The sequence below is a fragment of the Mixophyes fleayi genome, chromosome 6 (genome assembly GCF_038048845.1).
Source record: "Mixophyes fleayi isolate aMixFle1 chromosome 6, aMixFle1.hap1, whole genome shotgun sequence".
Taxonomy (NCBI): domain Eukaryota; kingdom Metazoa; phylum Chordata; class Amphibia; order Anura; family Limnodynastidae; genus Mixophyes; species Mixophyes fleayi.
The window spans coordinates 71,747,625-71,759,564 of record NC_134407.1 but is presented as its reverse complement, the minus strand read 5'-3'; the positions used below and the strand labels follow the sequence as shown (position 1 = coordinate 71,759,564).

The 11,940-nt window shown below is 40.0% G+C and overlaps 1 long non-coding RNA gene across 1 annotated transcript; it reads right to left on the bottom strand.

Moving 5' to 3' along the window:
* Positions 1-3,597: 3,597 nt before the first annotated feature.
* LOC142161325 (uncharacterized) lies at positions 3,598-11,774 on the bottom strand. Its single transcript, XR_012693379.1, has 2 exons — positions 11,547-11,774; positions 3,598-10,866 (listed from the first exon to the last, which is right to left on the bottom strand). It is a non-coding gene; the product is annotated as an uncharacterized LOC142161325 (long non-coding RNA).
* Positions 11,775-11,940: the final 166 nt, after the last annotated feature.

The window sequence follows — 11,940 nt, the reverse complement described above, 5'->3', positions numbered from 1 at the left end:
ATAGTTGCTGGGGGAAACTAGTGATCTGATCATCGCCCAGGGCATCAATGATTTTGTATTTCCTGACTGCTGCCTTAAAATACTAAAAAAACAGCATGCACTCAATGTTATTTTGATTTGCCCCCATGTTTTTGGCATTACATTATTTTATTGTAGCTTTGCTCTCTAGATTGTTGTACCCCTAAATTGTTGGCGTTATCTCATGTATGTTACAGATTTGCACATGATGATGGGAGATTAAACCATTTAATGTGGTATTTTGCACTCTTGATACTGGCTTTGTAGAACCTACTAGTCACTTGTCTCATGAGAGGAACCCACCATGCTAATTGTTGAATAATTTCATGTCTTTTTTTGTCTGGTCTTTCTTTCTTTCCCTCCTCACATTGTGGCTGCTTGTATGAATGCCGTGTGTTTGCATTTCTCTTGAGATTTTTTGTTTTGCACAAATAAGTATTTTTGTCACACTTGCTATTCTTTAGAAGTGTGCAAGAAAACAGATATGTGGAAAAACTGAGGTCTGTTATCTATGAGCCAGAACTCTCAGTCACAGCAATGTGTCCATGAACTGTAACTTATAATCTAATGTTGTCAATGTTCTGTAATTTATTTATTTTTGGGAGGGGGGGCTGGTCCAGTAGGATTTCAGAGCAGATTTTTCTTGGTTCAATCGTACACCACAGGGAGCTTTCAAAACATCTGTGGGATCTCATTGTTAAAGCTACTAATTAGGATAGGGGTATAAAAGAAATTCAATGGCATTACATGTACCATGAAATACTGTGGAGAGTATCATCAAAAAGTGGAGAACATGTGTCTTAGCAAAGATCAGTATGTCCCCTCCAAAGTTTATGACAGACCAAGGTGAAAACTCCCCATGGAGGCTACCAAGAGGTCTATGGCATCATTAGTGGAGCTCCAGGAATTTCTGTCAGGAACTAGTCACTGCCTGTATGTGAAAATAATCTCCCGTATTCTGCCCATCTGGGCTACTATGGGGTAGGGTGGCAAGATAGAAGCAATTTCTCCCAAAAAGAACATCCAAACTGTCTAAAGTTTGAATGAAAACACAATCACCCCAAACAATGTGGGAAAATGCTTTATGGTCTGATGAGACCAAGGATGAACGTTTGGACTTAATTGTAAAACATCTGTTTGGAGTAAAGCTCTTCACCCAAAGAACACACTACCTTACCCTGAAGCATGGTGATGGCAGCATCATGCTTTGGGTCTGTTTCTTTTCATCTGGGACAGGAGTACTAGACAGGATACAGGACATAATCAATAGCTCCAAATATCAAGATATTTTGGCACAAAACCTGTTGACTTCTGTCAGATTGCTGCAGATGAAGTAGAATTTCACCTTCCAACACTATAACGATCCAAATTACATATCCAAGTGAGCCAAGGAATGGCTTCAGAAAAGGAATAGCCCAGTCAGAGCCCAGACCTCAATCCCTTTGAAAACTTGCAGTATGACCTAAAGAGGGCTGTGCACTGGAGACCCCGTCACAATTTGAAGGACCTTAAATATTTTTGCAGGAAGAGTGGAATAGAATTGCAAAGTCTAGGCGTGTGAAGTTGATAGAGACTGCTATGATAAAAGCAAAAGATACTTCCACAAAGTATTAGTTTAAGGGCATGCACACTTGAGCAAACAGGGTACTGTAGGTTTTCTTCACTTGTTTTCTGTTTTTCATTTGAATTTTGTGGGTTGCAAAGTCACATTAAATGTGGAAAAAGGTCCGGCATAATCCATTTTAATTTCAGACTTTACATCACAAACACCTGCAATTTCAATAAGGGTGTGAAGACTTTTGATAGCCACTGTATATACCCACCAGTCAGAGCCATTGTACTCTATAACAGTATTATCTCCTGCTTCTACACTAACAAAGTGATTTATGCTATTATAAACTACTCTCACAATGCCAAACTGCGGTGTGTGAGGCCCACCAGAAAATACATGTAATACACTTGAAAATAATGTATCACTTTATACCATGCAATAAACTAGAATATAGATTTATTTTGCTAACGGGGAACTCAATCTTTATATAATTGTAATGTCCATGGATTTGATTAATTGTTTTTAAATAGAACAATAGATCATTTAAATCCAGTGTATAGACCGGGGGGTAAATGTATGAACTTCCGATTTTTTCACCTCACCGGAAATCGGCGACTTTGCAGGTAAAATTTAAAGCGGCGATGGCTTGTAAAGGCAAGTTTGCCTTTACAAGCCATCGCCGCTTTAAATTTTCCCTACAAAGTTGCCGATTTCTGGTGAGTTGAAAAAATCAGACGTTCATACATTTACCCCCTGATTTTATCTGGTGCCATATCCAAAGGCAGTAAAAATAAATAATATGTCTGGACAATACGATTCTCTGATGGTAGAGCCCATTCAGTTGTTTTGTTATAGGACAATAGAGTCCTTGTATTCTATATGCTAAAAGAAAACAAAACTCAGGCTTTTTACCATTGAAGCATTTTCCGGCAGTTTTGATGTGTTGACTTTGGAGCAGGTACAGCAGCCTACTCTCACCATATAACTTTTCCTTTTGAAAGTCAGTCTGTTTATTCATCACTGTAGGCTGTTCTCAGGGCTCATGAGGTATTTGGGTGCAGAGTCAGGTGTCACTACCCAGCATGAGAGTAACAGGATTTTTAACCAATCCTGTACTTGTAGGACATGTAAAGGGTTGTCTTTGAGGCAAAACGTATAGGGTGTGTTGTGAGATCCATGAGTAGGACTTGTACAGACAAGTAGCCCAATCTAGTGAAAGGAGGCAAGGGTATTGATCTCAATGTGGCTGATAGTTGAGGTGGTGATAATCCTGAATTTGTTAACCTCCTAAATCACAGTCTAGGCCACAGCTGTTACTATCAGTTCAGGAGATTGCTGGATGTAGTAATATCTGCAAACTAGCCTGGGGTACCAAATGATGAACATGTCTGAGAATGGTCCAATCAAAATCAATCAGATCATTTTCAGGCAGATTATGAGGTCAGCCGAGTGTGTGGTCTCATCTGCTTACAACACTGACCAATATCCTGTTCAGCCCGGTGATAAATGGAAAGAACTCTCCAATTTAGTCACTCACATGTGCGGCTAAATTGGAAATGGATCCTATTGCATGGGCCAAGTGCCAAGACCAGCATGTGTGCAAAACATTCTGTAGTGACTGAAGCATAGTTCTGTACTGTGCCCCCCTACAAAGCTGAGCTTCTGTCACCCAAGTAGAAGACCCTGGTAATGAGCCTCCTGAATCGTGCATGAGGGCTCCAACTGCTTAAACAAAGTAGTGATGTCTGATATTTTCTTCAGCTTTATCATACTTCTGTATCTCTTGTAGAATGTGTAGGATGCCTTCTAATTACTTAACAGATGGACTGTGCCTGTCATCCTGTACAACCACAACCGATGCATGTTTCTCATATTAATTTGTTGTCTGTTGAATAATGAAACGTCGTCTCATGGGTAACTTTGAAACGCCAGAGACAGAAGTATCACCCATAAGTGGTTGATAAGAGATTAAAGTTGGAAAAAATACATGAACAGGCTGCAATTTATCTTCAACACTTTTATTTAAAAAAGAAAAAGAAAAAAAGAATTAGATCTACATTGTTTAACCCATTGTGTTGGCAGATACAAGATATTTGACAAGAAATCACATACTTTGTTCAACCCACTGCTTGGTTTTAGCAGGTGTAAAGTAGACTATTTTTGAAGTGCATCATTTGCCGCATCTGGCAGTCAAGAGGTGAAAGGTCTACTCTACCCCCCGTGGGTGCAGGAGGTTCCCAAACAGCACACTTTGGGTAATATGTCAAATTACACATGTAACCTTAGCAATCCAAGCACAATCAATATAAGAATTCAAATATTTGTCAACTCAATGTATTATACTTCATTGTGGATTTATGGGTCATAAAATATATAATATTTTATCTCAGCATGTGATTAAAGGCAAATTTTTGATAAACATGACAAACAAAAATTACATTTGGGTGATTATTTCCACCCTCCAAAGTAGATGTGTGCAAGTCATAAGTCATGATCTGGTCACTTCCCCAGAAACCCTTATTTTTGGTTATTCCCTTGAACAGTGGATGTCCAGCCACCGTGCTCTAGGCGGCTTTTATAGAGGAAAAGCCGCCTAGAGGATGGCTGAACCATCTGCATATTATGCCAGGCAGTGCTGCTTATATTGTAAGGCAAATTTAAACACGTTCATCGTCAGCAGTATCATAGACTTCTGTAACGTCTCACCCACTGAAGTATGGAAACGAAGAAAGAAACAGACTTTTTTACAATTGCAAATGAATAATTCTGAAAGTAAAATATTTTTAACACTATTTAGGAACAAAAGAAAGAAAAGAAAACAAATAAATAAGAGAATTTTTCACCATTGATGGTAAATGATAAAGAAAAAACTAAAATGATATGCAAATATCAAGTATAACAGTGGGATGATCTACTAACATAGTAAAAACGTGTACATTTGCAATAACCCACAACACCCAATCACACCTTTGCTTTTATCGCCTCTCATGCGCTACCATGATTTATTGTTTGCTATGGCTGTACATTTACAAGATGTTAGTAGATCACTCCCATAGTCAGTTATTTTATAGAATCTTGCATGTGACCATAACAACCAATCATATATTGGCTTTCATCTGTACCAGGTTCCTGCACATCTACAATATGATATATTTCATTTGCATACTACATAAAGGGTAGACCTATAGTGTAGTCTTTCTCTGGCCAGTGAGATATCCAACAGTTAGGGGTTATAGCACAAATATGCAATTCTAATCCTTGTTGTTAAATAAGCCAAATAATGCTCCATCATCTTGCCTGGTTTTACTGTTGCCAAATCCCAGATTTAAGCCTCAGGCTTATGGGTGATGTTTCAGTCTTTTGAAAGCTGTCTCGCCCCTCTGCTGACATGGCCATGCTTGGTGTTCACTATTTAAAATGGATCGTCAATGTAACATGGGGCTTTAAGAAAATGGAGGACAGATTATGAAGTCAAAAAGTCATGCTGCATCTTTGATCTGTTCCCCATCTTCTTAAAAGCTGTGTACACTGAGGTACTATTTTACATAATGATCCAAAGGCGGAACTGCAACTGTTCTGCGCTCTTGGAAGGGTGAGCATGTTAAAATGATGGTTATATAGCACCTGTGTTTCCAAGGTCTACATTTCATGTCATCTCTAGTGGAGCCCACACACCTGGCTGATTGGTGTGACTGCCGACGGTCATACCAAACAGTAGTCAACAGTCAGTGACCAATTAGCAATCAGCACCATAACTGATCAAAACATATTGTTCCAGGGCCCACACGTAGTACAATGGTTGGTTCATTTGATTTTGACCTTTGTTTATACCTGTTCCACATGACACCATCCAGTTTCTAAACACTCAAGCTGTTAACTAAGTGAACCTAAGGAACAAATGTATTTTGATATGGTGTAGAGATAAATGTCTACAGTAATGTTTTTTTCCGTGAATGACAGACCAGGTGTTCACTGCTCATTGCCACACTACTGTGAAAGTCTACCATCCTTGGATGGATACATATAGTGCACTGTTAGCAGCTTTTTTTTAATAACACATGCCCCAATTGTTCCACAGTCAGTAGAAATTACATCAATAGGGACTTGTTAAATGGTCTAAGTGTAAGAATCAGGTAACTACCACCTATATTTCCATGTTAATACCAGTATAGGTTTTGGATAAGAGATTTTTTTCTAATATTGGCATAAAAACTCTTTAACAAAAAGTGTTGCTATTTGCATTGGTCTTATACAGTGACAGGATCCATCTTGCTGTTGCAGTGTCATTACTGTCATTCTGACATGTCTGCAGATGGATAAAAAATTATCCAAACGATACCCACATCCTGTGGTAATAACTGTATCTGGTCAGCATAACTGCATAAATCAATGACAAAACATAGATCATCTTTCTATATATATAATAATTATCCTTTGCTCATATATATTTCCCCAACATTTGTATTATACACTTTAATAACAAAAATAAATTTATTTTTAATTATGAATTTACATTGATGCAAAAAGATGCCACTTTTTAAAAAATAAACATTTATGGTAGGTGAAATGATAAGGACAGCATCTGTTATCTCCCTTGCCTGATAAATACTATAATGCAAAATATTACTTTAGTTTGTCTAGAGCAGAGGTGCACCACCTGTGGGTCAAGAAAATAGTGGGGGATACTCTATATTTGGTGTGCTCTGATTTTCGGATATGCAAAATATTCTATTGTGGATTTCTTCCTTTGGAGTCCAAAACTTTACTTATCTCACTAGTACATTGCAACCAGCAGTTCCCTTTTATTGTATAACTTAGATGTATAACTGTAGATTGTCGGTTGTTTTGGGCTACTGTGCATTTACACTTTGTTAGTAAACAAACCCCAAGATGTGGTAGGACCATGCTCCTTTCAAAAATAGGCCCATTTGATTCTACAGGTCAATTTGGTACTTACGGTATTTTGTTTTGGTTTGAAACCAATAGAAGACAACATGCTTTGTTTTCATGGATGACATATGCTATTGTTAGATGTCTCTATACAGTATAAAATACATATATCACAAGATAATGGGTGATTTAAAACAAACTCTAAGGATTACTAAAAAATATATACATATAATTATTGTTGGTGCTGTGGAAGTTTCTGAAAAGCAGAAGAACTTGTGAAAATGGTGATATATTTTTCTGCCAATAAAAGGGAACTTGAACTGCTAGAACAACACTAGTTCTTGGATCAGGAAAGGCCGACTCTAAGAATTCCATTCTCTATTTAAGGATTGTTGTTTCCCCATGAAATATTTATTAAATTCCCACTGTAAAAAAATAGCACACTAATTTCCATAGCTTTGCTACTTTTTTGTTTCTTTTAGGTTTTGTTTGTGTTTGGAATTTAATACATGGGAGGACTGGCAAAGCGAGCCTGGTGAATGGGACCTTTATCTGTGCTACAATTAGTATGTGAGCCAGTGTATATTTCCTGTATACTGCATTTGTGTGGCTGTGCAGTCGCCTACTGTGCCTCACTTGCCATTGCTATTAGTTATAAAGCAGATTTCATCTCAAAACTTCAATAAATCCATGACAATGCCATAGCCATTATTGGCCATCTGGAGTTACTGCCTATTTATACCAATCCTGTTAATATAACATATTTTTGCGTTATAAGGAATCATCTACTTGATTTGCCCTGTGGCCAAAAATGACCCTGCCTTCCCTGAAATGGACTTACTTATCCGCTCCATGAACTTGATTCCTGGTCCTTACTACTTATTCTCTCCCCATCCCATATCTTCTGCTGGGAAACCAAGCCTGACAAGGAATCACCAGATTGCACAGCCTGTTTCAGAACATGTAACAATATCATATTTAAAATGATACATTGACTCTTTTATATATGTAATTGCAAATATGTTAGAGTATAATTGTACCACTGATTACATTTATTACTACAACATAATATTGGGTTTGCATAATGTTTTCCCTGATAAGGGAAAGTGTGATCAAGATCCCAGCTTTTGTGTACAGTAACAAAAGCTCACAAACATGCATGGGTAATTATATTTATCTTTTACCCCGTACTTACTACATTGTGGTGTGGGCAATACTGCTCCCAGTGAAACATTTATTTAACGGATGTTTGTTTGGTTCCTTTGAAGGACACATATAAGGCAATATATTTAATGCACACTACAAGTAAGAAATGTGTGGTGCCCAGAGTGCAGCCATGCCCTAGTCTGGGGCAGGCACAGGATGAAGGTGGGGTAACAAAGCAAAGATTTGAGGATAAATGCTGGTTACCAATTCTAACATGCAACACCCTCACAAGAAAAGAAACACCAAGGGCCTGATTCAGAATGGAACAAGCTTAAGCATCACGTGTGATTGAAAAAGTTGCACGCAAGTGTATGTGTATGTATGCCGTGCTCAGAGAGTATGTTACAAACACATTGCTATGAAGCATCATTTAAACCTGAATAACCTGTGGATTCGCTAGTTGGATTCTCTACTTACACCTGCTGACCAACCGCAAATAAAAAACCCTTTTCCAGCCGCATCTGGGACTAGGTCCCAGTGTGAAAACTGAATGAATTTGTTGGCCCTTACTGTATATTGCCTATATTAGAACACCCCTCCTCTCCTCTTCAGGTATAAGTCGTGAGTGTCAAAGTGTCACAGGTCTAAATAGCCGCAGATCTGTAAGTTCACTTTCCGAGAATGCGCAGTGCAATAAAACTGGCCGTACGTCTCACTCTGAATCAGGCTCTATAATCTTTGGTAGATCACTAGAGTATACATTACATTTGTGCATAAACCTAACATTGTGAAATACAGAACCACATTTAGTTTCTTTGCCAATAACTAGTTAATGGATTGTATATGTTATAGTGACTTTAAAGTTAAAGGGGTATATTCAATTAGGATTCGCGATTATGCACGGCTGCGCGTGTAAAGTGTCATTACGGTACTGTAACATTGCAGATTTTTGTTCATCCCTATGGGGTGTGCACAGAAATCTGTGATGTTGTGGTACTGGGACCTGTGCAACTGCGAGTAATCGCGGCCACAAATCCTTATTGAATATGCCCCAAAGACTGAAAAGTGGTATTTTATTGTTAGACTCCATGTTGTCTGTTCCGTTATCAGTGTGAAAACACTAACGCCAATCTTAACAGAATAAGATGCACAAAAAAATTGTGCATAAAAACTGCGCTAATGGGCAGAATGGGCAAGAAGCTAGTTTGTAAAGCGATTCTTTATCCCAAGTGGATGTCACACGTTTTTAGCCAATGATATGTGGTGCTGACCCGCTGGTGTTTAAGTGCTTATACCGTAGAAACACTGCATGCAGAGACCATGTGTGATAGCAGTTAATTGTGATCTGATTTGCTCAGGAAGGTATGGAAATATGTGCAATGTAGTCACATTGCACATATTCACTGTGTGTGTGGTCTGCTTCATTCACTGCTATATTATGTGTCACCTTAGAAGCCTTAAAAGTACCCTGCATTAAAACAGTTAATTATGTCTGATCAGATTAGCCAGAAGCTTAAAACAATAGGGCAGACAATCCTCATTTAATTAATGAATGAATTGCCAAGCTATCTTAACCAAATTAACTTGACTATGCCAGTAAAAAGCAATACATATTTATCTTTTCTTTTTTTTACCATCACAGCAGCATAAAAATGTACCCTCGCTTTGTTATTGGTGGAATAGACGGCTAGTTACTATGTCAGTGGTGGAATAGACGGCTAGTTACTTTGTCAATGGTGGAGTAGACGGCTAGTTACTTTGTCAGTGGTGGAATAGATGGCTAATTACTATGTCAGTGGTGGAGTAGACGGCTAGTCACTATGTCAGTGGTGGAGTAGACGGCTAGTTACTATGTCAGTGGTGGAGTAGACGGCTAGTTACTTTGTCAGTGGTGGAATAGACGGCTAGTTACTATGTCAGTGGTGGAGTAGACGGCTAGTTACTATGTTAGTGGTGGAGTAGACGGCTAGTTACTATGTTGGGGGGGAGTAGACGGCTAGTTACTTTGTCAGTGGTGGAATAGACGGCTAGTTACTTTGTTAGTGGTGGAATAGATGGCTAATTACTATGTCAGTGGTGGAGTAGATGGCTAGTTACTATGTTAGTGGTGGAGTAGACGGCTAGTTACTATGTTGGGGGGGAGTAGATGGCTAGTTACTTTGTCAGTGGTGGAATAGACGGCTAGTTACTATGTCAGTGGTGGAGTAGATGGCTAGTTACTTTGTCAGTGGTGGAATAGACGGCTAGTCACTATGTCAGTGGTGGAGTAGACGGCTAGTTACTATGTCAGTGGTGGAGTAGACGGCTAGTTACTTTGTCAGTGGTGGAATAGACGGCTAGTTACTATGTCAGTGGTGGAGTAGACGGCTAGTTACTATGTTAGTGGTGGAGTAGACGGCTAGTTACTATGTTGGGGGGAGTAGACGGCTAGTTACTTTGTCAGTGGTGGAATAGACGGCTAGTTACTTTGTCAGTGGTGGAATAGATGGCTAGTTACTATGTCAGTGGTGGAGTAAACGGCTAGTTACTATGTCAGTGGTGGAGTAGACGGCTAGTTACTTTGTCAGTGGTGGAATAGATGGCTAATTACTATGTCAGTGGTGGAGTAGATGGCTAGTTACTATGTTAGTGGTGGAGTAGACGGCTAGTTACTATGTTGGGGGGGAGTAGACGGCTAGTTACTTTGTCAGTGGTGGAATAGACGGCTAGTTACTTTGTCAGTGGTGGAGTAGATGGCTAGTTACTATGTCAGTGGTGGAGTAAACGGCTAGTTACTATGTCAGTGGTGGAATAGATGGCTAATTACTATGTCAGTGGTGGAGTAGACGGCTAGTTACTATGTTAGTGGTGGAGTAGACGGCTAGTTACTATGTTGGGGGGGAGTAGACGGCTAGTTACTTTGTCAGTGGTGGAATAGACGGCTAGTTACTTTGTCAGTGGTGGAATAGATGGCTAGTTACTATGTCAGTGGTGGAGTAAACGGCTAGTTACTATGTCAGTGGTGGAGTAGACGGCTAGTTACTTTGTCAGTGGTGGAATAGATGGCTAATTACTATGTCAGTGGTGGAGTAGATGGCTAGTTACTATGTTAGTGGTGGAGTAGACGGCTAGTTACTATGTCAGTGGTGGAGTAAACGGCTAGTTACTTTGTCAGTGGTGGAATAGACGGCTAGTCACTATGTCAGTGGTGGAGTAGATGGCTAGTTACTATGTCAGTGGTGGAGTAGACGGCTAGTTACTATGTTGGGGGGAGTAGACGGCTAGTTACTATGTCGAGGTGGAGTAGACGGCTAGTTACTATGTTGGGGGGGAGTAGACGGCTAGTTACTATGTCAGTGGTGGAGTAGATGGCTAGTTACTATGTCAGTGGTGGAGTAGACGGCTAGTTACTATGTCGAGGTGGAGTAGACGGCTAGTTACTATGTTGGGGGGGAGTAGACGGCTAGTTACTATGTCGGGGGGAGTAGACGGCTAGTTACTATGTCGGGGGGAGTAGACGGCTAGTTACTATGTTAGTGAGGGGAGTAGACTGCTAGTTACTATGTCAGTAGTTGAGTAAACGGCTAGTTACTCTGTCAGTGGCATACTTGGCCACACCCGAGGCCTTCCGGGCGGCAGACAAGTCTCCCGCATCTTGCCCATCTTGTGGCAAAATTATGCGATTTGTGTGAAATGGTGTAATGTTGTCCCTGCCCCGCGACAAAATGACGATTTAATTGCGAGAACAGGGCGAAAATGACAAATTCCCCGCCCCTCCCACCACACCCTTCCCCAGGATGCCTGTTACGTAAAGTTGGCAAGTATGGTCAGTGGGGGAGTACATGGCTAGTTACTATGTCAGTGGTGGAGTAGACGACTAGTTACATTAAGCTAGCAAAGGTTGAATCATGCAGGCCTATTCTCTGACAGTTTGCACACGAGGAGTGCAGAAGATCCTCACGCCTACAATTCTGATCCTCAATGGCTGGAAACTGATTTTTATTTTTTTAAGGGGTTTCATACTGCAGTACAGGTGGCTTAAAATGGGCCCTGCCACTTGCACACAGTGGAGGTAGCTATTATGTGGGCTGTACCATTCACCCTCAGCAATGCCTCAATGATGTCAGTAATTACTGCATGATAATTGGTCCAGGTACTAAATTGGCTGTCTCCTGTGTGGGGTGTTCTGTAACGAACTATTAATATAGATACTAGGTAAAAGGGGGGTATAGTAAATATATAAAATAGGGAATTAGACATTTGACAGACTGCAGATATACCTTGGGGATGAACATGTTGTATACCTGGCAATAAGGTACACTTGGAGATTATGCACAGGAGCCGCGTACCCTTGG